General features: G+C 43.6%; 1 protein-coding gene across 10 annotated transcripts in view; it reads left to right on the forward strand.

Annotated features, from left to right (window-relative positions):
- The window catches only part of ksr1a (kinase suppressor of ras 1a), a 195,341-nt gene that overhangs the window by 95,358 nt on the left and 73,147 nt on the right, over positions 1-26,836 (forward strand). Inside the window, exon 1 of one of the 10 annotated variants that reach the window (XM_085964821.1) lies at positions 5,448-5,696. The exons of the other annotated variants lie outside the window; for them this stretch is intronic. The gene's annotated coding sequence lies outside the window, so the exon portion shown is untranslated. Of the gene's footprint in view, positions 1-5,447; positions 5,697-26,836 lie in introns of those variants that run through there. 10 annotated transcript variants of the gene reach the window in all.

Below are 26,836 nucleotides of genomic sequence, written 5' to 3' on the forward strand. Positions count from 1 at the left end.
AATTTTAGTTAATCCAGGTCAGAGTGTATGTTATGTTTTCATATGTGTACAAATATAAGGTCATAAACTATCGAATATTTTTGTCTCTTTTCTGATTATAACCATTTAAAATTTTAAAAAGGTGTCTTTGTTTAACAGAGTGTATTAATTTAAACTTCCAGTTCAATCATTTTGGAAGCTCTAAATATTGACACACAGCTGAATAAATTAGTTTTTCTGTAAATTAAGAAAGTGATGCTTGCCAAAAAATGGAAAAAATTAGCAGCTTTTGAAGTGTGCATTGGACAGTTTTCAAATTTACTTGTCCTTCAAATATACAAAGGATGCATTTCTATCAAGGTTGCTAGTACTGTGATTCCATACTTCACCAGTGAAAACATTGTAGAACAAAGTCACACAAGCCGCCTAATAAATTTAAATCCTATTCAATTAGCCATCTGAAATGGAAATGCTTTAATCTGCAGCCTTGGTCATTGCAGCTTTCAGAATAAGTCTACAATCAAATGTTGATGACTATAATGAGTAATTTTGATGAAGTAATCTGTATGTGTTTTAGAATGGAGCTCCTGGTTTTTAGCTGTGCAATATTTGAAGATGGTTAGAGTGAGATGAATTTCCAAATGCACACTTGAGGCATGAGCCTCACCCACAGAGCAGTTATGAGGAAATTGTGGGCACACTCCCAACAATTTTCCACTCATTAATTTTTAGATTTTTGTGAGTTTGTGTGGACGGGGTAATGGAAGAAATATCAAGTACAGTAGTAAATCTACGAGCCAAGTTCTGCGGTGTGCTGAAAATTTTTGAAAGGAAAATAATTGTCACTTCACTATAATTGGCTTTTTATGGCCAGTGTACTAACGAGCTGTGGCACAAGGTATCACACAGTATCACAGAATCTACAGTGCAGATAGAGGCCATTTCGGCCCATCGAGCCTGCACCGACACATATCCCACCCTATCCCCGTAACCCCACGTATTTAATCCCCTAACACTAGGGTCAATTTTTTTATCATAGCCAAATCAACCTAACCCGCACATCTTTGGACTGTGGGAGGAAACCGGAGCACCCGGAGGAAACCCACGCAGACACAGGGAGAATGTGCAAACTCCACACAGACAGTCGCCCGAGGCCAGATTTGAACCCGGGTCCCTGGCGCTGTGAGGCAACAGTGCTAACCACTATGCCACCGTGCCCCCCGTAGTTAAATACTGATTCATATCTACAAATTCAGAGATTTTGGTCTCTGGTGGACTGCTTTCAAGGCATGTTCCACATGAAGGGTGAAAAATCAGATGGAACTCAACCTGAATCAATGTCATGTTTACCTCACCCACTCCTACCTCTCAGCCCTAATGACAGGCTGGTAGAGTAGCATAGACAGTGGTCAGGGAGCAGCGATGTGGCAAGGTAAAGGGTCATTTTCCAAAAATGTGGTTGAGTTGGTGAATATTGCAGTTTTGTTGTCAAAGCTGCATTCCTTTTAAATAACGTGCATTTGCATATATAGTTTTCATTCATGTCTAGGTAATGCTAAGGCTACTTAATTTTAAGATGTACAAATTATTTCTAGCTGCTCCAATGGCTTCGTGAACAAAAGCAGCCTTTGGTATAATGCTGAACCATAACAGGCCAAGGTGGGCTTGGGCTGATTGTTGGTCTGTGCTGCTAAACAATCTCAGTCAGGGACAGCAGTTGGGGTACTAGAATTGGTCTTGGAGTTCCTGGCCTAGGGAGGGGAAGAAAACCAAATAGCATTTGGCCCTATTGTAGTATGTTACAGCATAAAAGCAGATTATTTTGCTTATCATGTCTGTGCTAGTGTTTATCTCCGCATGAGTTCTGGAGTCTAATCCAACTCGCCTGTCTGCTACTCATACACTTTAATCCCCTTTTTTTCAAGCAATTCTATAATTTAAAAAAATAAATGATGACTCTGCTTCGACAGTGGTTTGTGGTAACATTCATTCTAACTGCCATCGTGTAATTCATTTTTTTCTTAACCTCCCCTTTATTTCTTTTTGATTGTCCTAAATTGGTGCCCACTTACCCTTGTCTTTAATAACAACTGGAAACTTCTTTTGCCTCTACCCTTTGCTTTCTGCCCTCCAACTATCACTCTATCCACGTGACCAGGTCCCCCTTCATTCCATTAGCCATTATCTTTCCTTTGTCTTTTATGTGGTCTTGTATCAAATGCCTTTCGCAAATCCCTATAAACCACATCGCGGCATTTCCTTTATCCTTTTATATTTTCAAAGAATTCTATAAAGTTGAAGCATATATGACCTGACTCTTAGAAATCCATCTACTGTAGCACATGTTTCTCCAAGTATGTAGGAATTTCTTCTGTCATATGGATTGTATTAATTTACCAATAACTTGAAGACTGCCGTATAATTCCTGGTTTATGTTTTCTTTTGAACATGGGAGTCACATTTGTTATTTTCCAGTGTGGACTAATTATAGTCAGTGTGTCTATTTGCTCCCTACCCTCCCTCAAAATCCTCAGATGTGAACCATCAGGTCCCATGAGATTTGTCTACCTTAAGTTTGAGTAACTTCTTTAGTACCATCGCTCTTTGAATAATAACCTTCACTAACTCTTCTACAACTACCCCTGGTAGTTTCTTCACTTCTATATTGCCTTTCCATGGTTAAGAAAAAATTAGGCAAAGTACTTTAGTATTTCTGTTCTGCCTCATTCTCCATTACAAGCATGCATTCTTCATTTCTTAGCAGCCCTACCCCTCTCTTTACTATAATCAGTGCCAATGTGCCGATACAGAGCCTTTTTATTGGCCTTTATGGCTAACTTTTTCTCTCGTACTTCCTCTTGGCTTTAATATTCTTCCTTTTGTAACTGTCCTATATATTCTTTATTTGTCCAGACTTTGCAGTCTTTTATATGCTTTTAGTGGTTTCAAATTTGATTAAAAGCCCCTATTCAGTTCTGGAACCCAAGCAGCTTTTAATACATTCTCCTTTTTTCTTTACCAGAATATACTTGATTTGTACTTTGCTCCTCCTGCTGAAAAGCGCATGTGTGTGCTTGAGATTGTCGAGTGCCAATTGGATTAAGCTTGGCTGTTATGCCATCTATGGGTGAATAGCCTATCGACGCTCACTTGACTGGAGTTTCCGCTAGCGGTGCTGTCGGGGGGAAAATGCGCCCAGAATGCGCTGGTCGTTGGCAGGGGTGAAGTTTCCACGCAAATTTCATTTGCATAAGCCCGAACATAAGTTAAGCGGCGTAATCGATTTGTGACTGAAGCAGGGCCAGGTGCTGGGTGGGGTAGCATAACAGGCGAAGAAGAAAAAAGTCCTTCAGAGTGAGCTTCGCCAATCCCAAGGTGTGACTCTCGGTCCAGCAAACCTTTTACAGCTTTTACGCATTTAATTGATTTGAATCATACTGAGCAGTGTGCAAATTGATTTAAATCACACTCTGCTCTGTCCTGCAAACAGGTGGTATGCACTCGCAGGGTAGATCGATTGACTGAACTTAAACTCATTTAAATTGAATTGAAACTAATTGCTGCAGCAGCAGAAACAGACCTGGATCAGTGGCTTCAATTGACTGCTGGTCATTGCAAGTCAGGTGATTGACGCTGGATTCATGTGACCGCTGGTTCCTCTGCATCCGAGAATCTGGGCGCAATGTAATGACATTCTTCTTCCCCCCCCCCCCCCCCCCCCCCCCCCCCCAAACACCCTGAGTGGGCGCGATCCGCGAAACCTCGCCTTTCTGACCCGAGGACGTGGCCGGTTTTGCAGGTGGGAGCTTTTTCGGGCGAAGGCACTTTTGAACCAGCGTGAAAGATTGTCTATACTCCCAACGTAAAGTGGTTATGGGCACAACTCGCCCTTAGAATTCCGTGATCTTTAATGCTATTTAATTTGATTACGCCCAGAGTAAGCTGTTATCTGGGCAGAAATCATGAACTCCAGGCTAGTGGGTTTAAGTGCATAGATAAAGAATGGTTACTTGGGCAAGGTACTGGAAAATGTTATTGAACCGTAGCTCAGCATGAGTCAATGTCTTGTGGAATAGAGGGAAGAAAATTGTTATAACTAGCTCCAAATTAAGAAAAAAAAACTTGCCTTTATATCGTGCCTCATCACAATTTGAAGTCCCAAACACGTCAAAGGCAATGAATTGTTTGAGGTATAATTACTGTTATTATGCAGGTACACTCAACAACCAGAATTGTACATAAGAGCACACAAACAGAAAATGTGATGAACAACCAGTTAAACTGTTTGTAATGGTGTTGGTTGAGGGAGGAATGTTGGCAAGAACATGGTACTATTCCAAGAAGAGTTCTCCCCACGATCTTTTTATAACCACAGCGCCTTGGTTTAACATCTCCTCCATCTTATCCAAATTATATACTGCAGTTTAGCTCGCCCACTCCGGCTCATTCCCTGGTTAGGACTGGGACATTTGTATGAAGTGTGTCAGCCAGTGGTTCAGTTGGTAGCACCCTCACCTCTGAGTCAGATGGTCGTGGGTTCAAGTCCCACTCCAGAGACTTGAGCACAAAAATCTAAGCTGACACTCCCAGTGCAGCACTGAGGGAGTGCTGCACTGTCTGAGGTGCCGTCTTTCGGATGAGATGTTAAACCGAGGACCCAAAAGATCCCATGGCACTATTTTAAAGAAGAGCAGGGGAGTTATCCCTGGTGTTCTGACCAATATTTATCCCTCAACCAACATCACTAAAACAGATTATCTGGTCATTATCACATTGCTGTTTGTGGGAGCTTGCTGTGTGTAAATTGGCTGCCGTGTTTCCTACATTACAACAGTGATTACACTTCCAAAAGGACTTCATTGGCTGTAAAGCGCTTTGGGTTGTTTGGGCGCTTTGTGGAAGGTGCTATAGAAATGGAAGTCTTGCTTCAAGACTTTGGGATGCAGTATCGAGACAGTAATGCATAGGTCATCTGAGCAAATATTAGAAAGGTACGCTATTAATTATTTACCAAATTAAGTTGTACTGGGGTGAATTACTTGTTTGTAGTCCATACTTTAAAAAAAATTCTTTTTAAATATGCAATTATGTCTAAATAGCTATGTCTAAATAGCTAACAACAAACAATGCAATTCCTTGGAGACAGTCAAGTGGCTACATTTGCAATGGAAAAGTTACATAGTTCACAAAGTGGTGGATCCTGGAACTGTGGTATCACTTGTGCACTATAGAAAACTTCCTGGGAATTTCTAGCAGAATGTTGCGCACAAACTCCCCAAGTTTTGGGTGAGTTACTGCTTGAGTTCGGAGGAGTGGTGTATAATTGTCATGCAGATCTTGTTGCTGTGTTTATTTTGAGTCCGAAATGGAGCATCGCTCCTAATTATAAGCATGTGCTGACTCTCACACTATGAAGAGCCCCAATCTATTTTTACGCAATGACTTTGCTTGATTGGAAAAACTGTGGTTTTCAAGTTGCTGTTCAGACTTGTCTCTATAATGACCTGCCTTCATTATTGTTTCATTATCGCACGTCAGTGTCCTTGAGCCTTTGAGATTAAAAACAGTTGTAGCTGTCAGCGTCTTGTTTTCAAATTTATAAGCTCTGATAGTAGATTACAGTTCAAGTGTTCTGACATTCTGGAATATAGGTGAAAAGGCAATTACTGGACTACAAACCTTTGAGACCTCTTTCCTGGTGTGTGCTAACACTTAAGGTACGTATATTGTAAATACTGTATGTTGTAGTTAAAAGGGTGCGATTATAATGTATATTACTCGACAATGTCTGCAAAATAGTACTGCAAGAGTTATGCTTGCGTGTCAGGTGAATATCCAGTGCTTATTAAGGATGTTCTTGCTACATTGGGATGCTTTACTATGTTAAAGGCACTGTATAAATGGAACTTGGGTTATTGGAGTTCCATTGAGTATGTGGTTGTTTCTGTGTGCTTTGATCAACACTCATTCAATGCTGTCGTGCTTACTCCGTTGTTTTTTTTTAAAGAGAAGTGGATATTGGCAGAGAAAATCTGAATAGATTTACGATGTAGATTTTGTTTCTTAAAAAGTGAAGGATAAAATTCCATTGCCTTTTTTTTAAAAGTTACTTGTGATTTAGCTTGCCCTTTTCCCCCTCCAAGTCTTCCTTAGCTACAACCTTTCTTGACGAGAGATGTGGCTGGAGAACTTCTCTCTGTCCTTGAATCATTTGGCTGCTCAGGTGTGTGCTGGAATGGTCTGGGGTGACTGTTCCACATATGCTCTCCCTTCAACTTGGGAAGCACATACAGTAGTCTGTTCAATACCTCCCCTCAGTGATACAGTTCAAACTTGGAACGTTTTGTGGGGAATTGTGGTTACAAGTATGATGGCCCTTTCCAGTTTCTATATTTAAAATATTGAGGCTTGCTTTCTGGCATGCTCTGCCTAAAGAAAGTAAAGGTATGAGCAACTTTATTTTCATTACCATTTTCATGCTATGTAGCAAATGGGTACAGTTCATGACTAATGAACATGCCCCCAACACACACACAAGTACGATTCATATTTTTAGGCACGTTGCTGCATCTCTCTCAACTGTCTCAAAGCATTTCACAAACTATGAATTACTTCAAAATATATTAACTGTTGTGTAACACACAGCAGCCATTTTGCACGCAGAAAATTCCCACAAACGGCAATGAAATGCTTGACCAGTTGAGGTGTTTTAGGCAGGACTGGTTGAGGGAGGAATGTTGATCAAAACAATCGGAGGATTCTGTGCTGTTCTTCGCATATTGCCGTGAGGTATTTAGCATCCACCTGAACTGAAGGAAAAGGCAGGCGGGGTGATGATTTTAACATCTTATCTAAAGGATGCTCCTCTAACAATGCAGAACACCCTCAATACTACGTAGCATTATAGAAATTTACAGCACAGAAGGAGGCCATTCGGCCCATCTTGTCCGCGCCGGCCAACAAAGAGCTGTCCAGCCTAATCCCACTTTCTAGCTCTTGGTCCGTAGCCTTGTAGGTTACGGCGCTTCAAGTGAATATCCAAGTACTTTTTAAATGTGATGAGGGTCTCTGCCTCTACCACCCTTTTCAGGCAGTGAGTTCCAGGCCCGCACCACCCTCTGGGTGAAAAAATTTCTCCTCAACTCTCCTCTCAACCTCTGACCAATTAGTTTAAATCTATGCTCCCTGGTTATTGACCCTTCTGCTAAGGGAAGTGGGTCCTTCCTATCCACTCTATCGAGGCCCCTCATAATTTTATACACCTCAATTAGGTCTCTCCTCCGCTGCCTCTGTTCCAAAGAAAACAACCCCAACCTAGCCAATCTTTCCTTGTAGCTAAAATTCTCCAGCCCACGCAACATCCTCCGTAAGTCTCCTCTGCACCCCCTCTAGTGCAATCACATTGTTCCTGTAATGTGGTGACCAGAACTGCACGCAGTATTCTAGCTGCGGCCTAACTAGCGTTTTATACAGTTCAAGCATAACCTCCCTGCTCTTATATTCTGTGCCTTGGCTAATAAAGGCAAGTGTCCTGTATGCCGCCTTAACCACCTTATCTACCTGTCCTGCTACCTTCAGGGATCTGTGGACATGCAGTCCAAGGTCCCTCTGATCTTCTGCACTTCTCCGTGTCCTACCAGTTATAGTGTATTCCTTTGCCTTGTTAGCCCTCCCCAAATGCATTACCTCACACTTCTCCAGATTGAATTCCATTTGCCTCTGTTCTGCCCACCTGACTAGTCCATTGATATCTTCCTGCAGTCGCCGCCTTCATTATCAACCACATGGCCAATTTTTGTATCATCTGCAAACTTCTTAATCATACTTCCTACATTTAAGTCCAATCATTAATATAAAGCACAAAAAGCAGAGGACCCAGTACTGAGCCCTGCGGGATCCCACTGGAAACAGTCTTCCAATCACAAAAACACCCTTCGACCATTACCCTTTGTTTCCTGCCTCTGAGCCAATTTCAGATCCAACTTGTCACTTTGTCTTGGATCCCATGGGCTTTTACTTTCGCTAAAATCCATATAGACTACATCAAACACACTACCATCATCGACCCTCCTTGTTGCCTCCTCAAAATTCAGTCAAGTTAGTCAGACACGACCTTCCCTTGACAAATCCATGCTGACTGTCCCTGATTAATCCATGTCTTTCTAAATGAAGATTTATCCTGTCCCTCCTGAATTTTTTCCAATTTCCCACCACCGAGGTTAGGCTGACTGGTCTGTAATTACTTAGTCTATCCCATTCTGAACAATGGTGCCATGTTAACAGTCCTCTGGCAACACCCCTGTAGCCAGAGAGGATTGGAAAATGGTGGTCAGAGCCCCTGCTATTTCCTCTCTTTCATCTCTCAACAGTCTGGGATACATTTCATCCAGGCCAGGGGATTTATCCAATTTCAAAGATGCTAAACCCCTTAATACTTCCTCTTTCACTTTATTTCATCTAATATTTCACACTACTCCTCCCTGATGTGTGCTGAGCCCCCTCCTCTACTCCCTCTTCACCCACGACTGTGTGGCTGTTAATGGTTCCAACACCATCATCAAGTTTGCGGATGACACCACGGTAGTAGGCCAGATCACCAACAACGATGAGTCAGCCTACAGGGAGGAGGTCCAGCATCTTGTGAAGTGGTGTGCCGATAACAACCTAGCCCTTAACATCAAGAAAACCAAAGAAATCATTGTGGATTTCAGGAAGTCCAAAGGCGGAAGTCACACTCCCATCCACATCAATGGGGCTGTGGTGGAAAGGGTGGACAGCTTTAAGTTCCTCGGAGTCCACATCACGGAAGACCTCTCCTGGTCCCTCAATACCTCCTCTCTGGTGAAGAAGGCCCAGCAGTGCCTATATTTCCTAAGGAGGCTGAAGGGATGTAACCTGTCACCCCTGATCCTCTCTAACTTTTACCGCTGCACTATAGAGAGCATCCTGACAAACTATCACAGTATGGTATGGCAGCTGTAGCTACTATGACCGGAAAGCCCTGCAGCGGGTAGTCAAAACTGCCCAACGCATTACCGGCACCCGGCTACCGACCATAGAGCACATATACCAGAAACGCTGTCTACGGAGGTCACGGTCCATCATCAAAGACCCACCCCAGCCACAGTCTGTTCGCCCTCCTGCCATCTGGGAGACGCTACAGATGCATTCGCACCCGTACGACCAGATTTAGGAACAGCTTTCCCAGGGCTGTCATCCTACTGAACTCCACAAATAAACCCTAAAGCCTGCACATCTGCCAATGCACTTTATTATGGTTATGTTTGTTAATATACTACAAGCCAAATGTATGTTGAATGTTTAAATGTCTTAATCCAAATGTACACTCTCTGGAGCCGCAAGCCTACATTTCGTTGTACTGCACTTGTGCACTAACAATGACAATAAAAGTTGATTTGATTTGATTTTGATTGCAATGTCTGCATTGTCCCCCTCTCTCGTGAAAACAGACGCAAAGTATTCATTAAGTACCATACCCATGTCTTCCGCTTCCACACACCGGTTACCTTTATGGTCCCTAATAGGTCCTACTCTTACTTAGCTATCCTCTTGCTCTTAATGTATTTATAAAACATCTTTGGGTTTTACTTGCCAATATTTTTTCATGTCCTCTTTGCTTTCCTAATTTCCTTTTCAATTTCACCCCTGCACTTTCTATACTCCTCTCGGCTTTCTGCAGTATTGAGTCCTCGGTATCTGTCATAAGCTTCCCTTTTTTTCTTTGTCCTACCCTGTCTGCCCCTTGACATCCTGGGAGCTCCAGATTTGTTAATCCCACCCTTTTTCTTTAAGGGAACATCCTTGCTCTGAACCCTCACTGTCTCCTCCTTGAATACCTCCTACTGCTCTGATACTGAGTTACCTTCAAGTTTCTGTCTCCAGTCCACTTTGGCTAAATCACCTCTCGGCTTAATAAAATTAGCTTTTCCCCAATTGAGAACTTTTATTCCTGGTCTGTCCTTGTCCTTTTCCATAACTACCCTAAATCTAACTCAATTATGATCACTACCACCAATATGCTCTCCCACTGATGCCCTTTCCACCTGCCCAGCTTCATTCCCTAAAACTAGGTCCAGAACCGCCCCCTCTTGTTGGGCTTGCTACGTACTGGCTAAATGCATTTGGGGTATTCTGCTTCCTCCATAACTTTGCACACTAATTTTATCCCAGTTAATATTAGGGAAGTTGAAATCCCCTACTATTACTGCACGTCTCATAAATTTGCCTGCATATTTGCTCTTCTATCTCCCTCTGACTGTTTTTGGAGGTCTATATTACACTCCCAGCAGTGTGATTGCCCATTTTCTGTTTTTCAGTTCAACCCATATGGCCTCATTTGACGATCCTTCTAAGATATCCTCCCTCCTCGCAGCTGAAATTGATTCTTTAATCAATATTGCGACCCCCCCTCTTTTTATCCCCCCTCTATCTCGTCTGAAAACCCTGTAACCAGGTATGATGAACTGCCATTCCTGCCCTCCTTTCAGCCATGTCTCCGTAATAGCTATAATATCATACTCCCACTTGTCCATCTATGCCCTCACTCATCTGCTTTACTCCCTAGACTCCTTGCATTGAAGTATATACCATTTAGCACTGCCAAACTCCCTTGTTGTCTTATTTTCTAGCCTTTGTTCCTCTGCCAAACTCGCTTACGAATTTTCTGCCTTCCATTTCCAGCTTTGCTTCTCCCCCTTCTGAATCCACTCTCTGGTTCCCATCCCCCTGCCAAGCTAGTTGAAACTCTCCCCAAAAGCACTAGCAAACCCCGCCGCGAGGATATTGGTCCCGGTCCTGTTGAGGTGCAACCCGCCCGGCTTGTACAGGTCCCAATTCCTCAGGAATCTGAAGCCTTCCCTCCTGCACCATCTCTCCAGCCACGCATTCATCTGCTCTATCCTCCTGTTTCTGTACTCACTAGCACATGGCACTGGGAGTAATCCGGAGATTACTACCTTTTTGAGGTCCTGCTTTTTAATCTCTTTCCTAGCTCCCTAAAATCTGCCTGCAGGGCTCATCCCTCTTTCTACCTATGTCGTTGGTACTGATGTGGACCATGACCTCTGGCTGTTCACCCTCCCCCATCGGTGTCCTGCAGTTGTTCAGTGACATCCTTGACCCTGGCATCAGGGAGGCAACATACCATCCTGGAGTCACATCTACGGCCGCAGAAACGCCTGTCTATTCGCCGAACCATCAAATCCCCTACCACTATTGCTCTTCCGCTCTTCTTCCTCCCCACCTGTGCAACTGAGCCACCCATGGTGCTGTGGAATTGGCTCTGGCTGCACTCTCCAGAGGAACCATTGCCCTCACCAGTATCCAGAACTGAATACTAGTTAGCGAGCGAGATGCACTCTGAACTCCTGCACTACCTGCCCGTTGGTCCTCTTCTGTCTGGCGGTCACCATTCCCTCTCTGCCTGCACACTCTTAAGCTGTGGGGTGACCACCTTCAGAAACATGCTATCCATGTAACTCTAAGCCTCGCGGATGCATTGTAGTGACTCCAGCTGTCACTCAAGCTCTGAAACCTGGAGCTTGAGCTGCTGTAGCTGTCGACACTTCCCGTACACGTGGTCGTCCAGGACCCACATGGCACAGGATGTGCAATCCATGGGACTGAGCTGCCCTGCCATGCCTTTACTTTATAGACTTAACTGGAAATACTTACCAGCTGCTCAGCGATCAGCTCCTTCCCTTGTGCCGACGTCACTTTAAAAAAAATTCTGATGTCACTCTTTCCAATTCTGCCTTTGCTGAGTCGCTCCCACTCGGGTCTGCTGCCGCTGCTCCTCTCGCGCCAGTGGTGGCCCCGCTCCTCTGTGGTGTCAGCCTGGATTGTGTTGAGGGCCTTGAACATATACAACCTTCTGGTTAAAGTGCAAGTGCTGCCAGCTGAACCAAACTGATACAGATATGCAGGATCTTACATTCCCTTTGTAGATTTTTTTCAATTTTCTCCATCTGTTCTTAAGAAATTGACTCATGGGTTACAGTTCCACGTGTGGTAATAGGAAACTCTCTCGTAACTGGCGCCTAAATATCCGGAAATCTCTCTTAACCGGCAAAATTCAGGAGTAGGTTCAGTTAATTTCACTATATATTAGTGACCGTGTAACCGGGGTTCCTGGATCTGTGGCCGTGTACGGGGCTCTCGTACCTTGGTAAGTATACCTCTCTGTAATCCGGACTTTTTGATCAGCCGGCACCACGCCGGTCCTGTCGGTGCCGGATAAAGAGTTTCCTGTACCTTTTGATACCGTGCCCAAATAGCCATTCATGTGTGGGTCTAAACAGTGAGTGTTTAACTCCGACTGACATTAGAGCTGTCCTGATGCTGCTTCTCGCTCAATGTCTACCATCAAGGAGGACCCACTGGACCGCAATTGGGAGTGGGAGTACTGTCTGATTTTTTTTTTTTCTCCCCCCTCCAGCCAGCCCAGTGACAGATATCATTTGCTGCACTCTCAGCTAACCGCGCAGACGTGGGAGCTACTGGTTTGAGTGCCGTAATAGTACACTGGGCAGTGCTTTTTACCCAGTAGGCCATCGGAGAAACTTTGTCGGTCACTTCAGCTGCCTCAGACCAGCTATTGCTGCTTTCCCACAGCTACATATTGGCAGCTACTGGGCCAAATGGTTTACTGTAAAACTAGATTCCATAATTATGCTACATGAAAGCTGCTTTTATTTTTAACTGGAGTTTTGTGCTTGAGGCAAGAGATGTGGGAGCATCTGGTATAGCGCAGCCAGTTGCAAAGTAAGCGTTCTTTTGCTGTGCTTGACTAATATGCCTTAATCTGAGTCTCAGTGGAGCACTCATTACTGTGTCAGGGTGACCATCCCATTTCTCTCTCAAACCATCTTTCTGGCATCTGAGCGCGGTTGGCGATTAGTGCGATTTCTCAGCACGTTTGTGCTGTCAGCTCTTCTTCTCGCTTCCCCAACGAATGGGACCATACACAGTCATTTCATCTGGACACCAGCAGAGACTTTGTTTTACTGAGGATAGTTACCCTCTATCAAAGCAGGCATACTCTCAATCTTCTCCTCTCATGTTTAGCTTCAGGCTCTGTGTTTCTGCCAATGTAATGTAACCTGACTTCTATCAATGCCCACTTTGGTTCACTGTAGGAGATGTGCATTAGCAAAAAATCGAGGATAACTCCTATTTGATTTTTGCTCCCCATGCAGGGAAATGGAGCTTTTGCTGCTCAGTGCCACCCTGCATTGTGCAACTTGGATCAGGAATTGAGCAGAACCGGCATCATCTTCCTCCTCTGTTGGTGAAACGAGTTTGGGCAGTTTCCACCTAGTTCCTGGTGGGGCTCGGTGTGCAGCACTAAGTTGTCTCTAATTTAGCACTCCAGTAGTGAAGTAAAGCTTCCTCAAATGTCTAGAATAAATTCTTATTTAAACACTACGTAAATGCAGGAAGTAGGTCATAAGTGGCGCTCATTTACAAAGACAGTTTTCTGTGTCGTAAATTGGCTGTGCAAATCTAGTTACTTCATCATTTAGAGTCAGTTTATGGAGCTGCAGGATGCAATTTCGTGCTTTTATTTCTCTTTAATGTGAGGGAATTTCCAAGCGGCTCAAAATTTGTTCCTTTTTTCCCGCTGCCTCAGCAGTTGAAGTCGAGGACTTACCTGAACCATTACCACTTCCTGTTTTTTTAATACTTAAAGCAGATGGCATGCTAACATTGTAGAAAATGCAGTTGAAAAGATGCAGTTAGCGACACTTGGAGGATTGCATCAGACAAGGACAGTTAAAACCTATTGTGACCATAGTGAATGTCACATCAAACACTGGCTTAATATTGTAGTAATCATATTAAAGCCAAGCTTGAAGGGATCATGTTGACTGGTTTTATTTTAAGCTGCTATATATGTATAGCACGAGTGTGAGAGCTAAAAAAGCCTCTTGTTTTCTACTGACTTAGTTTCACTTGTCGTGTGTCATGGGGACTGGCTGCAGATCCCATAAAGTCTGTCTGAGCTCCTTTTAAATGAAGGTCGATATCCCCATGTAAATATAATCTCTTACTTATTTGCTTTGCCACGTACTGTTAACTAACCTTAGATCTCAGTCACTTAAACTAAGTGATATGTAAGACACAGCAATACTTGCTCAAAGTGTAGCTTTTAACATTTATACAAGGGGAAACTTCCAGTTTATTAGCATTTATTTTCTCCTGTTCCTTCTCCTGAAAGTGTCGACTCAAACTGAAAACAACAGCCCTCTGGTACCTTGCCCAAAGGACCATTCTTCATCAGTCAGCATAGAACAATAGCTTATTCGACAGTTAGTGGGCATCACAGCAAAACATGATCTTGTGTTCATTTGATTTCCACAGCAGACATTGGGTACTAATCAGGAACCCTATCTTTTGCTCCCCTCCGTTCCCAGCTCAGCCTCTTGGGCCTTTCTTGGAGGAAGAGGGGAGAAAGGGACTCCAATTTTAGTCATTTTTTCGACTTTGAAATGCACGTTTAATAGTCATTGCTTTACAAAATAGTGCTCCAGATAATATCTATACATCCCCATTCTTCTTCTTAGGCAGTCCCTCGGAACCGAGGATGACTTGCTGCCACATTAAAAATAAGTTCTCTGGTGACTGAGTCCACTGGGGGACCTACAGCCTCTTGGGGCAGACGGTGGTTGAAGGAGCGGGTGGGTGGGGTGCTTGGGTTGACGTGCACTGCTTGTGCTTGCTCCTGGCGAAGAGATTCAAGGTGTTCGGCGCCTTCCCGGATGCGCCTCCTCCACTTTGTGCAGTCTTGGGCCAGGGATTCCCAGGTGTCAGTGAGGATGTTGCACTTTTTCAAGGAGGCTTTGAGGGTGTCCTTGAAGCGTTTCCTCTGCCCACCTGGAGCTCTCTTGCTGTGTCGGAGCTCCAAGTGGAGCATTACAGCTGAGAGGGCAGTGTAATTCTGGGTGTGAATTTCTGCATGATCAGTGGAGCTGTTATTGAGTAACAGGGTGCATGTGTTTGAGTGGTGAGACCGAGTGGATCAATTTTTCCTGTTTGATATAGAGCAGGGGTTCGTGACCTTTTTGCTTCCGTATAAAAATTCCACGGACCCCTGTAACACAACACTTTTTTTTAAAGAGTGGCTCCTGTCACGTGGTTAAAAACATGCAGCAAATTCATGCACAGCAAGATCCCACAACAGAAAATCAGATGGATCACCATATACGATGTGTACCTAAGTTCCAGGCTCACTGCACGATGCAAAATATATATCGGACCCGGGATGGTGAGCACCCGGCAGCAGCAGCAGGCAATTTGATCCATTGCCCGTGCCGTGTTCGGTTCTAAACAGCTGCCACTGGCGAGCAGCGGTCAGCCGCATAAAGAGCGAAAGGTTAAAGTCAGTTGAACATTTGCCGACACGCTTTGGTTAATTCTCGGCCCATTACCCCACAAAACGGACATCCAACTCCACTGACCTGTTGCTCCGCTTACCCGATTTAAACATGGTGGGCAGTGGCGCGCGGGCTGCGCAGCTTGCCAGGAAACTAACCCGCTGCCAACTGTCACTTCACTGATCTTGGGGAGGAAAGGGGGCAGGAGTCTCCTGCCCCAACATCATCGGTGGTACATCGGCCCAACCTCGCTTCAGTGTACAGAATTAAACTCTCTTTATTTGGAGGTGGGTTAAAAAAATATTTATAGCCTATTTCGAGGTCTCATTCTTAGTAATAAACAGGACACCACTGACATCAGCAGTGATCAGTCTCAGTTTTTTTTGTTGATCCTGCTTGCAGAATGGAATTTTTAAAAAGGTTCTATTGAAAGATGATGATTTGGCGGACCCCTTGAAATCTTCTCGCGGACCGTTAGGGGGGCTGTGGAACCCCGGTTGAGGACCCCTGATATAGAGTACTGTGTTTTTGATGATTCACCTGGCTGGGCAGTCAACAAATGAAGGATGCTGTGCAGCTGAGGGAGGTGGATGTAAGTGACTGGGAGCTTCTGGTTTATGAAGCGTGAGTCAATCGCATGGGTAGCAAATATTGCTCGTATTATCAAGCTGCACAATACGGAAGGTATATCAAAAACCATTCACTTTGAAGAGCTATCTTTTGATGGTATTTGACACATTAACATGCGTTATATGGCGCGTCTACTTTGGTGATACCCTGTATTGCCTGTGGTTTAACTTGAAGTGATATTTATTTTGTGATATGAGCGAGAGAGAAACAAGGCAGGAGATAATCTGCTTGGAACATTGCCACTATTTCCTGATGGCGTGTAATTGAAGCAGTAGCATCTCTTTTGAAGGACTGTACATGGCAATAAAAGTGTCCCATGTGTCTCTTTTGGGAATACTATTACTGTTCTCCTAGCTGGCCTCTCATTCTCAGTCATCCCTAAATTTCAGCGCATCCAACACTCTGCTGCAGGTATTCTATCCCACACCATCCCGCTCACCCGTCACCTCTATCTTCAATAACCTATATTGCTTCTTTGTCCCCCAGTGCTTCAAATTTAAAATCCTCATCTTCCAAGTCTGTCTTGGTCACTGCGCTCCCTATCTTTTATAATTGCCTTCAACCCTACAAATCCCATGTCCACCTGAACTCTCCATTCATAGAGAAACATAGAAAAATAGGAGCAGGAGTAGGCCATTTGGCCCTTCGAGCCTGCTCTGCCATTCACTATGATCATGGCTGATCCTCTATCTCAATACCATATTCCCACTTTCTGCCCATACCCCTTGATGCCTTTTGTGTCTAGAAATCTATATCATCTCCTTAAATATAGTCAGTGACTTGGCCTCCACAGCCTTCTGTGGTAGAGAATTCCACAGGTTCACCACCCTTCGAGTGAAGAAATTTCTCCTCGACTCAGTCCTAAATGCCCTACCCTGTATCCTGAGACTGTGACCCCTCGCTCTAGACCCTCCAGCCAGGGGAAACCTCTTCCCTGCATCCAGTCTGTCTAGCCTGGTCAGAATTTTATGTTTCAATGAGATCCCCTCTCATTCTTCTAAGCTCTAGTGAATACAGGCCTAGTCAACCCAATCTCTCCTCATACGACAGTCCTGTCATCCCAGGAATCAGTCTGGTGAATCTTCGTTGCACTCCCTCTATGGCAAGTATATCCTTTCTTAGGTAAGGAGACCAAAACTGCGCACAGTACTCCAGGTGTAGTCTCACCAAGGCCCTATATAACTGTAGTTAGACATCCTTGCTCTGATTCCGACCTCTTGTGCAACCTCCCTCCCTCTGCCCCATCATTGGCAGCCATGCCTTCAGCCGCCTAGGTCCCACACTCTAAATTCCCTCCCTAAATCCCCCTGCCAGTTCACCTCCCTCTCATCCTTTAAGACCCTCCTTAAAACCCACCTCTCGCCCCTCTTGATATCTCCTTTAGCTTACTATCCAATATTTGCTTGAGTCTCTAGTGCAGTGGGATATTTTTCTACATTTAAGGGTGCAACATAAATGTAAGTTGTTGTAGTATAAGTAAGTAAGGGTGCGCTGATCAATTTTTGGTTATTGAGTGTTTTCACTGTTGCTGAGCACTTTAGGCAAGTTTTGCTTCCATTAGCATGGTACTGACGCAACCTGTGGCAGTAGCAGGAGAGAGACCGGTGATGTGACCATTGGAGTGGTTGGGAGAGTCATTTAAAATCAACACCAAAAATAACGTGAGCACAAATAAGGGAAAGAAGGTGGGAGAGGAAATTGAAGGACAAAAGGTACGGTAATAATCATGGGTGATTATAATCTCCATTTTGATTGGACAAATCAAATTGGCCATGGTAGCCTTGAGGAGGAGTGCATCTGGGATGGTTTCCTAGAACAGTATGTAATGGAACCAACCAGGGAGCAGGCTATCTTGGATCTGGTACTGTGTAATGACAGAATTAATAAATTATCTCGTAGTAAAAGATCCTCTAGGAAAGAGTGATCATAGCATGGTTGAATTTCAAATTCAGTTGGAGGGTGAGAAAGTTGTATCTCAAACCAGTGTCCTGATCTTAAACAAAGGTAATTACACTGGCATGAGGGCAGAACTGGCTAAAGTGGACTGGAAAAATAAATTAAAGGGTAAGACAGTTGAAATGCAATGGTGGACATTTAAGGAGATATTTCATAACTCAACAAAAATATATTCCAGTGAGAGAAAGATTTTAAGAGAAGGGAGCACTATCCATGGCTAACTAAAGAAGTAAAGGATGGTATCAAATTGAAAACTAAGGCATACAATGTTGCCAAGATTGTTGGGAGACCCGAGGATTGGGAAATTTTTAAAAACCAGCAAAGAATGACACAAAAAATAATAGAGATGATGAATTATGAGAGTAAACTGGCAAGAAACATTAAAACAGATAGTAAGAGCTTCTGCAGGTATATAAAAAGGAAGAGGGTAGCTAAAGTAAATGCTGGTCCCTTAGAGGATGAGACTGGGGAATTAATAATGGGGAACGGGGAAATGGCAGAGACTCTGAACAAATATTTTGTATCTGTCTTCACGGTAGAAGACACTAACAACATCCCAATAATGGATAATCAAGGGGCCACAGGGAGGGTGGAGGGGAAACTAAAGACAATCACTATCACTAAGGAAATGGTACTTGTCTTTTAGTCCCATTATTTTAACCAAGTCCCCTGGACCAGATGGCCTGCATCCCAGGGTCTTCAAAGTGGCTGCAGAGATAGTGGATGCATTGGTTGCAATATACCAAAATTCCCTGGGCTCTGGAGAGGTCCCAGCGGATTGGAAAACTGCAAATGTAACACCCCTATTTAAGAAAGGAAGGAGACAAAGCAGGAAACCATAGACCAGTTAACCTAACATCTGTCGTTGTGAAAATGCTGGATTCCTTCATTAAGGAAGCATTTGAAAAATCATAATGCAGCCAGGCAGAGTCGGCATGGTTTTATGAAAGGGAAATCACGTTTAACAAATTTGCTGGAGTTCTTTGTCCATCCTGCTCGTTACCTCCTCAAAGGTGAACCAGTGGATGTGGTGTATTTGGATTTCCAGAAGGCATTTGATAAGGTGCCACATAAAAGGCTACTGCATAAGGTAAGAGCTCACTGAATGGGGGGTAATATATTAGCATGGATAGAGAATTGGCTAACAGAGCAGAGAGTTGGGATAAATGGGTCATTTTCCGGTTGGCAAACGGTAACTAGTGGGGTGCTACAGGGATCGGTGCTGGGGCCTCAACTATTTACAATCTACATTAATGACTTGGATGAAGGGACCGAGTGTAATGTAGCCAAGTTTGCAGATGATACAAAGATGGGTGGGAAAGCAAGTTGTGCAGAGGACTCAAAGAATCTGCAAAGGGATATAGACAGGCTAAGTGAGTGGGCAAACATTTGGCAGATGGAGTATAATGTGGGAAAGTGCAAGGTTATCCACTTTGGCAGGAAAAATAAAAAAGCCAATTATTATTTAAATGGAGAGAGATTACAAAATGCTACAGTTCAGAGGGACCTGGGGGTCCTTGTGCATGAAACACCAAAAGTTAGCATGCAGGTACAGCAAGTAATCAAAAAGGCAAATGGAATGTTGGCCTTTTTCAAAGGGGTTGGAGTATAAAAGCAGGGAAGTCCTGCTACAACTGTACAGGGTATTGGTGAGACCACACCTCGAATACTGCGTACAGTGTTGGTCTCCTTACGTAAGGAAGGATATACTTGCATTGGAGGCAGTTCAGAGACGATTCACTAGGTTAATTCCAGAGATGAGATTGACTTATGAGGAAAGGTTGAGCAGGTTGGGCCTATACTCATTGGAATTTAGAAGAATGAAAGGTGATCTTATTGAAACATAAGATACTGAGGGGGCTTGACAAGGTAGATGCAGAGAGGATGTTTCCCCTCGTGGGGAAATCTAGAATGCGGGGGCATAGTTTTAGAGTAAAGGGTCGCCCTTTTAGAACTGAGATGAGGAGGAATTTCTTCTGAGGGTCGTAAATCTGTGGAATTCTCTGCCCCAGAGAGCTGTGGAGGCTGGGTCATTAAATACATTTTTTGCAAGATAAGGGAGTGAAGGCTTATGGGGAGCGGGTGGGGAAGTGGCTTTGAGCCCAAGATCAGCCATGATCTTATTGAATGGCGGAGCAGGCTCGAGGGGCCAAGTGGCCTATTCCTGCTCCTATTTCTTATGTTCTTGTAAGAAGAGCAATTTAGAAGTATTAAGTTAATAAATGTGATTAAGCATGAAAAACAGTAACCGGGAAACAAAATGGAAAAGATACAAAGGAAACAAAGTGCTTGCATACCAGCTGGTAACCCCCAGCATTCAGCTTTGTCAAACATTTCCTGGTTCAGTGACTCTCATTGGGGTATAGTTTCATGGATGCTGACAGTGTACCTTTTCAAAGTGGTGGTGCTTCATGCCTAACTAGTGAGTATTTGCAAGCTTTTTGACCTTGACATCTGAGCCCGATTTGTGGCCTCACTAACAGCTGCATCGGTGCACTTTTCAGTATGTTTGAGCTCCAGTTTGACAGGAAAATGAAGAGTCCTGTTTCCCCCTCGCCATAAGGAAGCCATGTCCACTTTGTGACAGCTGGTACATTTGTACTTGGGATAGATAGAATTCTATGTTACTTTATTGGTTGGGGAGTTTGTGTTATGCCCAATCATAATCAATACTTAGCATATTGCTAGGCAGGTATTTGCTGCACCATATAATTAAATTGTGCTGTTTTGTGTTGATATTTTTCTCAAATGATTGCTTGAACCAGTGAAAGATGTAAGATAGTGATCCAGATAAATGTTTATTGAAATTACAACTTTGGAGTACATCTTCAACTGCCTTGGGATGTTTTACTATGTTAAAGGCGCTATATAAATGCAAGTTGTCTGAAATTTTTAGTTGATTAAATTCTTCAAATTAATTTAGGATTATCCAAAGAATACAGAATGGGGAAGATTAAGACCAGAGCCAATATCTTGTAGGATTTGGCTGAAAGAGTGTAGTTGTCTTCTCCCAGTTACATTTCTAGAAATGCCTGAATTTACCACACTTGTTTTGATGCAGCAGTTGCATTGTACAAGAAACTCTCTTTTTTAACCGGCACCTAAATATCCGGAAATCTCTTAATCGGCAAAATTCAGGAGTCGGTTCAGGTAAGTTTTACTATATATTAGTGGCCGTGTAACCGGGGTTCCTGCACCTGTGGCCGTGTAACCAGGGACTCCTGGATCTGTGGCCGTGTAACTGGGACTCCTGCACCTGTGGCCGTGTACGGGGCTCTCATACCTTGGTTAAGTATACCTCTCTGTAATCCGGACTTTTTACTCAACCGGCACCACGCTGGTCCCGTTGGTGCCGGATGAGTTTCCTGTACATCAGTGAAAATGGGCTCCTAAGCTTTTGGCGCTGCGCCTGTCATAGAAAGGCCACTAAACCTTTGTAAAGCCAATAATTCTACATATAAAGTTTGAAATAATGAAGAGTTATTCCCCCAGACTTGATGTGCACTAAACATGAAGTGTGTCGTGCATTTTGATGTTGAATGACTAAGTTGCCAGTAGAATACAGGAGAATGATGCACTAATGAATGTTGGTAATTTGTTTAAATGTCTTGATGTGAAACTTTCTTGACTGTTATTAATCTGTCAGTATGTTGGTTAATGTTTGTTTGTTTTTTTGAATGCCTTTTCTTTGGTTAATGCTTGTTACTGGATACAGTTAGAAATCTGCTTTGGTATTACATAATTGTAGCACTAAATATAAGTTGCATTATCATGTTACTGGTACAGTGCAGCCATTGTCTGTCTTGTAGGTGTTTGCATTTTTGACTGAAGTAAACCAGAGTTATTTTAAGTCATCAGTTTCGAGTAATGTTTAATTCTGTATTTTAATATCTATGGCAAATTGACAAATAAATGCATGCCGTATAACATGTCCGTTAATGCGCTTCCATTGGCCAGTACAGGAAACTTTCTGGTATCCGGCACAGACAGGACCGACGTGGTGCCGGTTCATCAAAAATTCCAGCTAACCGAACGCTATAGTAAAAGATACGGAGCTGAGAGCTCTGTATAAAGCAACAAATAGTAACAGCTTCAGAACAATGGGCACAAGTTGCAAGCGTCTCTGTAGCTTAGCAACAGCTGCAGCTACACCCTTGCACAGCAACAAATGCAGTAAAAAAAAAAAAAAAAGTAATAAAAGTTACCTGAACCTACTTCTGAATTTTGCCGGTTAACCAACATTTCCGGTTATTTAGGGCCGGTTAATCGAAAGTTTCCTGTACTTGGAACGGGCAGGTAGTAAAAGTGAAAGGATGCATTTCACATGGACGCTCATAGTTTTATTAGAGAGCTGAAAGCACTCCACTGTTCAATTAATGTACAAAACAGTTTTTTGTCTTTTTCAACACTTGTGGTAGCTCTTGCTGAAAGGTGAGAAATAAATAGAATGTGTTTACTGACTGATCCTGGACCAGGTTCTGTTCCCACTGGGAATACTTGGAATGGACCTAAGTTTAATGGAATTGTACTTCATTTTATATTTGTACATTTTAGCTGTGCTGCAGACCATGTATCTCGGCATTGAAAAATGTTACTTTTTTAAGAAGTGAAGGTGAGGGAAGCCAATTTTGTTTTTAACCTTTTGCTCCTATCGAACACTCCCGAATCAGATATAGCATGTAGAAAGCTCTCTGTACTCTGCAACACGTGCATTAACCAAGCTTCGGGACTGCATCATTGCTGCACCAGTGTGACACTTCCGTTTCCTACACTACCTACCTGTGTGCAACTGCCGGGTTAAAACTACCTGAATGCATTTCACCTAGGGAAGGTAAAGACCCAGGTCTCGGTGGTGAAACATCACTTTTTTCTATCCTTTATAAGCCATTGTTGTTGAATTGGAGTTCTGAGATCAAGAAAACATGTACGATAGCAAAATACTGCAGATGCTGGAAATCTGAAATAACAGAAAATGCTGGAAAAACTCAGCAGGCCAGGCAACATCCGTGGAGAGAAATTAGAGTCAACGTTTCGAGTCAAAACCCTTTGATGATAAAGGGTTTTGACCTGAAACGTTGACTCTAATTTCTCTCCAAGGATGTTGCCTGGCCTGCTGAGTTTTTCCAGCATTTTCTGTTGTTATTTCAAGAAAACATGTGTTGTACAATCGAATATTGTAATAGTGTTGACTAAGCAAATTGCAGGGCTTGTAAAATCAAGATCTAGAGGCCATTAAGTGATTTTAATTTCAAGGAGCATAAATAGAGTTTCTGAGCGCAGTATCCAAGCTGGAGACACTTCCTGTGTTGACTACGAGAGTTCTAAATCTCCAAGAACTGACTTCCAAGTTAGTTTCAGAACTTTCTAGGAGGAATGGCTGAGGTTTGTGTATGCAGTCGCTGTGCAGTTCTCATTGAGTAACCATTACATTGCATCCTAATTGTCTTCTAGTGAAGCAAAATATTTTTTGAATATTTTATCGATGTATTTAATAACTGGTGTCCATCATATGCATCCTTTTAAGAATACAATTTTTACAATGGCTTTTTTTTAAACATTAAGATAGAGTAATTATAGGGAAACTGTAGCGGCTGAAGGGTCGATAACCAGAGGGCACAGATTTAAGGTGATTGGCAAAAGGACCAGAGGTGACATGAGGGAAAACATTTTGACGCAACAAGTGGTTAGGATTTGGACTGCACTGCCTGATCGGGCGGGGGAAACCGATTCAATAGTAGCCTTCAAAAGGGAATTGGATAAATACTTTAAGGAGAAAAAATTGCAGGGCTATGGGGAAAGAGCGGGGGAGTGGGACTGACTGGATTGTTCTTCAAAAGAGCCGGCATGGGCTGAATGGCCTCCTTCTGTGCAATACTATTCTGATTCTATGATTTCATTAGCTCCCTTCTCTCCTTTTGGAGCTTGCTATAGGTTGGGGTACCCCAGGGCTGTTTACATCCCAGGATTATTCCTTGGATCTAGTTAAACTTATCCAGCAGTGTAGTAGTGACGACTTAACTGGCACCACCTCATGGCCTCGGTTTTTATGTGTGCTTAGAAAGACGGGTAAAAGAATCGTGGAATGCTTCTGTAACTCATGGATGCCGTGACATTATGGGTTCAGGGCCATGGGTTGAATCAATGGTGTTGGAGTGTGCATTAGACAGCAGAGCACTGCACACCTGTCTTCTTAAACATTTTCAGTGTGTAAAAGTGCCAACCATCTGCCAATCGCAGTCTAGAGCTGTTACTGGTTATGGTCCAGTAGAATCTTTCTTGTATGTTAATGTTGATATTTTTCAAAAGTCAGTGCTGTGTAATATTGTGTAGCCTTTATACATTTGAGCAAATACTGTATATTCAACATCCAGGAAGGCTGTGGCTAATAACAGAATGAAGGTATGGCAATGCGCATACACAGATGCCCTTTGCATCATTCCTGTTTGAAAGATTTTGATGTCCTGACCTTTGACAGATGCCAGATAGGGTAGGAAACTAGAATTGGTAATAATTGATGAGCTTGCCTCCAAATAAATTACAAAGTTTCCCTGATAGAGGGCGGCAGAAGCAATATTTCAATTTCCAGTTTGAATAATGAAATTTAAAATTCCTGTCCTCTCTCTTCATACACATCTCTCTTTTTATATCGGCTAAAGGCAGCACGGTGGCATAGTGGTTAGCACTGTTGACTCACAGCGCCAGGGACCCGGGTTCGAATCTGGCCTCGGGTGACTGTCTGTGTGGAGTTTGCACATTCTCCCCGTGTTTGCGTGGGTTTCCTCCGGGTGCTCCGGTTTCCTCCCACAGTCCAAAGATGTGCGGGTTAGGTTGATTGGCTATGATAAATTGACCCTTAGTGTTAGGGGGATTAAATACGTGGGGTTACGGGGTTAGAGTGGGATATGTGTTGGTGTAGGGGTTACAGGGATCGGGTGGGATATGTGTCGGTGCAGGCTCGATGGGCCGAAATGGCCTCTATCTGCACTGTGGGGTTTCTGTGATTTATGTGAAAGGCGATTATGCAGATTACTTCTAATGAAGGTTTTTTTTTCTGCTGATAAAATATTTAGATTCTTCCCCCCCCCCCCCTCAATATCTAACATGAAATGTGTATGGCCACTCGTGTGGTAGGCAGAGGGTGAAGACCATTTTACCTTGAGGTTTAATGTTCACCATAATGTAAAGAGACATGGATTCTGAGCAGATTTGAAGATGAACTTCCTCCAAAGTCAGCAAATGGAAATACACTCAGCACAGTTATCAATGAGATGAACGCAAAAGGTCAGACCAAGAATAGTTCAGGTGTCTCGGAACAGTACTCACAACAGGGCTCCGAGTGAGTGCTCATGTGATCTATAAATTTCTACCTTTGTTAAAACATATATTGTGACCGCCATCACTGTCTCCACTCTTTCTGTTGGTTTCTTTCCCTCATTGTTTCAGTCTTTTTTTCTTTTTTGTGCTAAGCAAGGTGAGGTTCTTAATGCTGGAGAATGGAACTTTGGCATTTCAGATACTCGGGGCTCTTTTTTATAGAAGAGGCTGGTTGAGGGCGGGCCCGCTGCTCGGCAGCTTTTGGACCCGTTCCTGGATGCCACCGGCCCACAGTTCCGATTTTTGTATCATTGGCCTTGTTACGGCCGACGTGCGGGTTCCTCCAGGCAATTGCTTGGAGCATGTCAGTTTCTCGCATCTGATGATGTGTTTTTGGAGTAAAAATTTAAAGGGGCCATGTCCCCTTTGCAAAAAATGTAACTGGAATGGCTTGGTGCTGTATTATCTAGAAAGGGGAGTTGACAGCAGCTGGTGTGAACACAAATAATTGAATAAAATTGCTGGTCATATTATTCCAGAAAGACATTTGATTTTTTTTATTCCAGAAAGACATTTATGATTTTTTATCTATCAATGTAGTATGTAACTAAGAAATGAAAAATATGCCAGATGTGTTCCAATCATTGGCTTAGTAAAATTAATGCTTTTTTCTCTTAAAGGTGCTGGCAGCCCCAAAAACTGAGGCTGCAGCCAGGTTCAATGAGGGCTCCCTCCATGCTCTTGTGGGGGTAGTTAGAGCACGTCAGGAGGTCCTCTTCCCTGGAAACGGAAGGAGGAGGCCTCCTCAGCAAACCAAGGCCACTTGGTTGCAAATTGCTGAGGTGAATTCGAGGTCTGTGTGCAGACGCACATGGGTTCGGTGTCGCAAAAGGTTTAATGATCTGCTGAGATCACCTAAAGTGTGTGGCCTCTGTGTTCTGGGAAATGGAAGTTCGAGAGTGAGGGCTCAGGGCGAATGCCATGTAGAATGTTGGTGGTGACACTGAGCGCTTTAGTAGACGGATGATGCCTAGGATTTTGAGGATGTCGGACTTATATTCATCTCCACGTGCCAGCCACCTGTGGTTGAAGCGTAAGCTTGCGTGAATCTGGCATGGATGAGTGCATCCCTTGCTTGACGGCCAGCAATGTGTTCGCTTGCTGCTGGATTGGCCACATCCAGCCCCGCAAAGCGTCGCTCCCCGTCCTCTTCCTCTTCCGAGGAGGCTGTGTGCTGAGCCACTTGTTTATGCGGCAGTGCTAAGCCGCGCTGCTGTGCGATGTTGTGCAGGGCACAGCAGGCCATGACGATTCTGTACACCCTGGCTGGTGCATACTGCAAGGCTCCTCCAGATCTGGGTAGGTATCGAGCGCATTTTGAGCAAGCCGATGGTTTGCTCGATGATGCTTCTGGTGGATATGTGGCTCAAATTGTACCGCTCCTCAGCATCGTTTAATGGCCTCCTCACCTGTGTCATAAGCCACTTTTTCAGGGGATAACCCTTGTCGCCAAGAAGCCATCCGGAAAGTTGGTTTGGCGGATGGAAGAGCTGAGGCATAGT

This window comes from Somniosus microcephalus, chromosome 22 (genome assembly GCF_052327205.1).
Source record: "Somniosus microcephalus isolate GS21.2 chromosome 22, FLI_Smic_1.0, whole genome shotgun sequence".
Classification (NCBI taxonomy): Eukaryota; Metazoa; Chordata; class Chondrichthyes; order Squaliformes; family Somniosidae; genus Somniosus; species Somniosus microcephalus.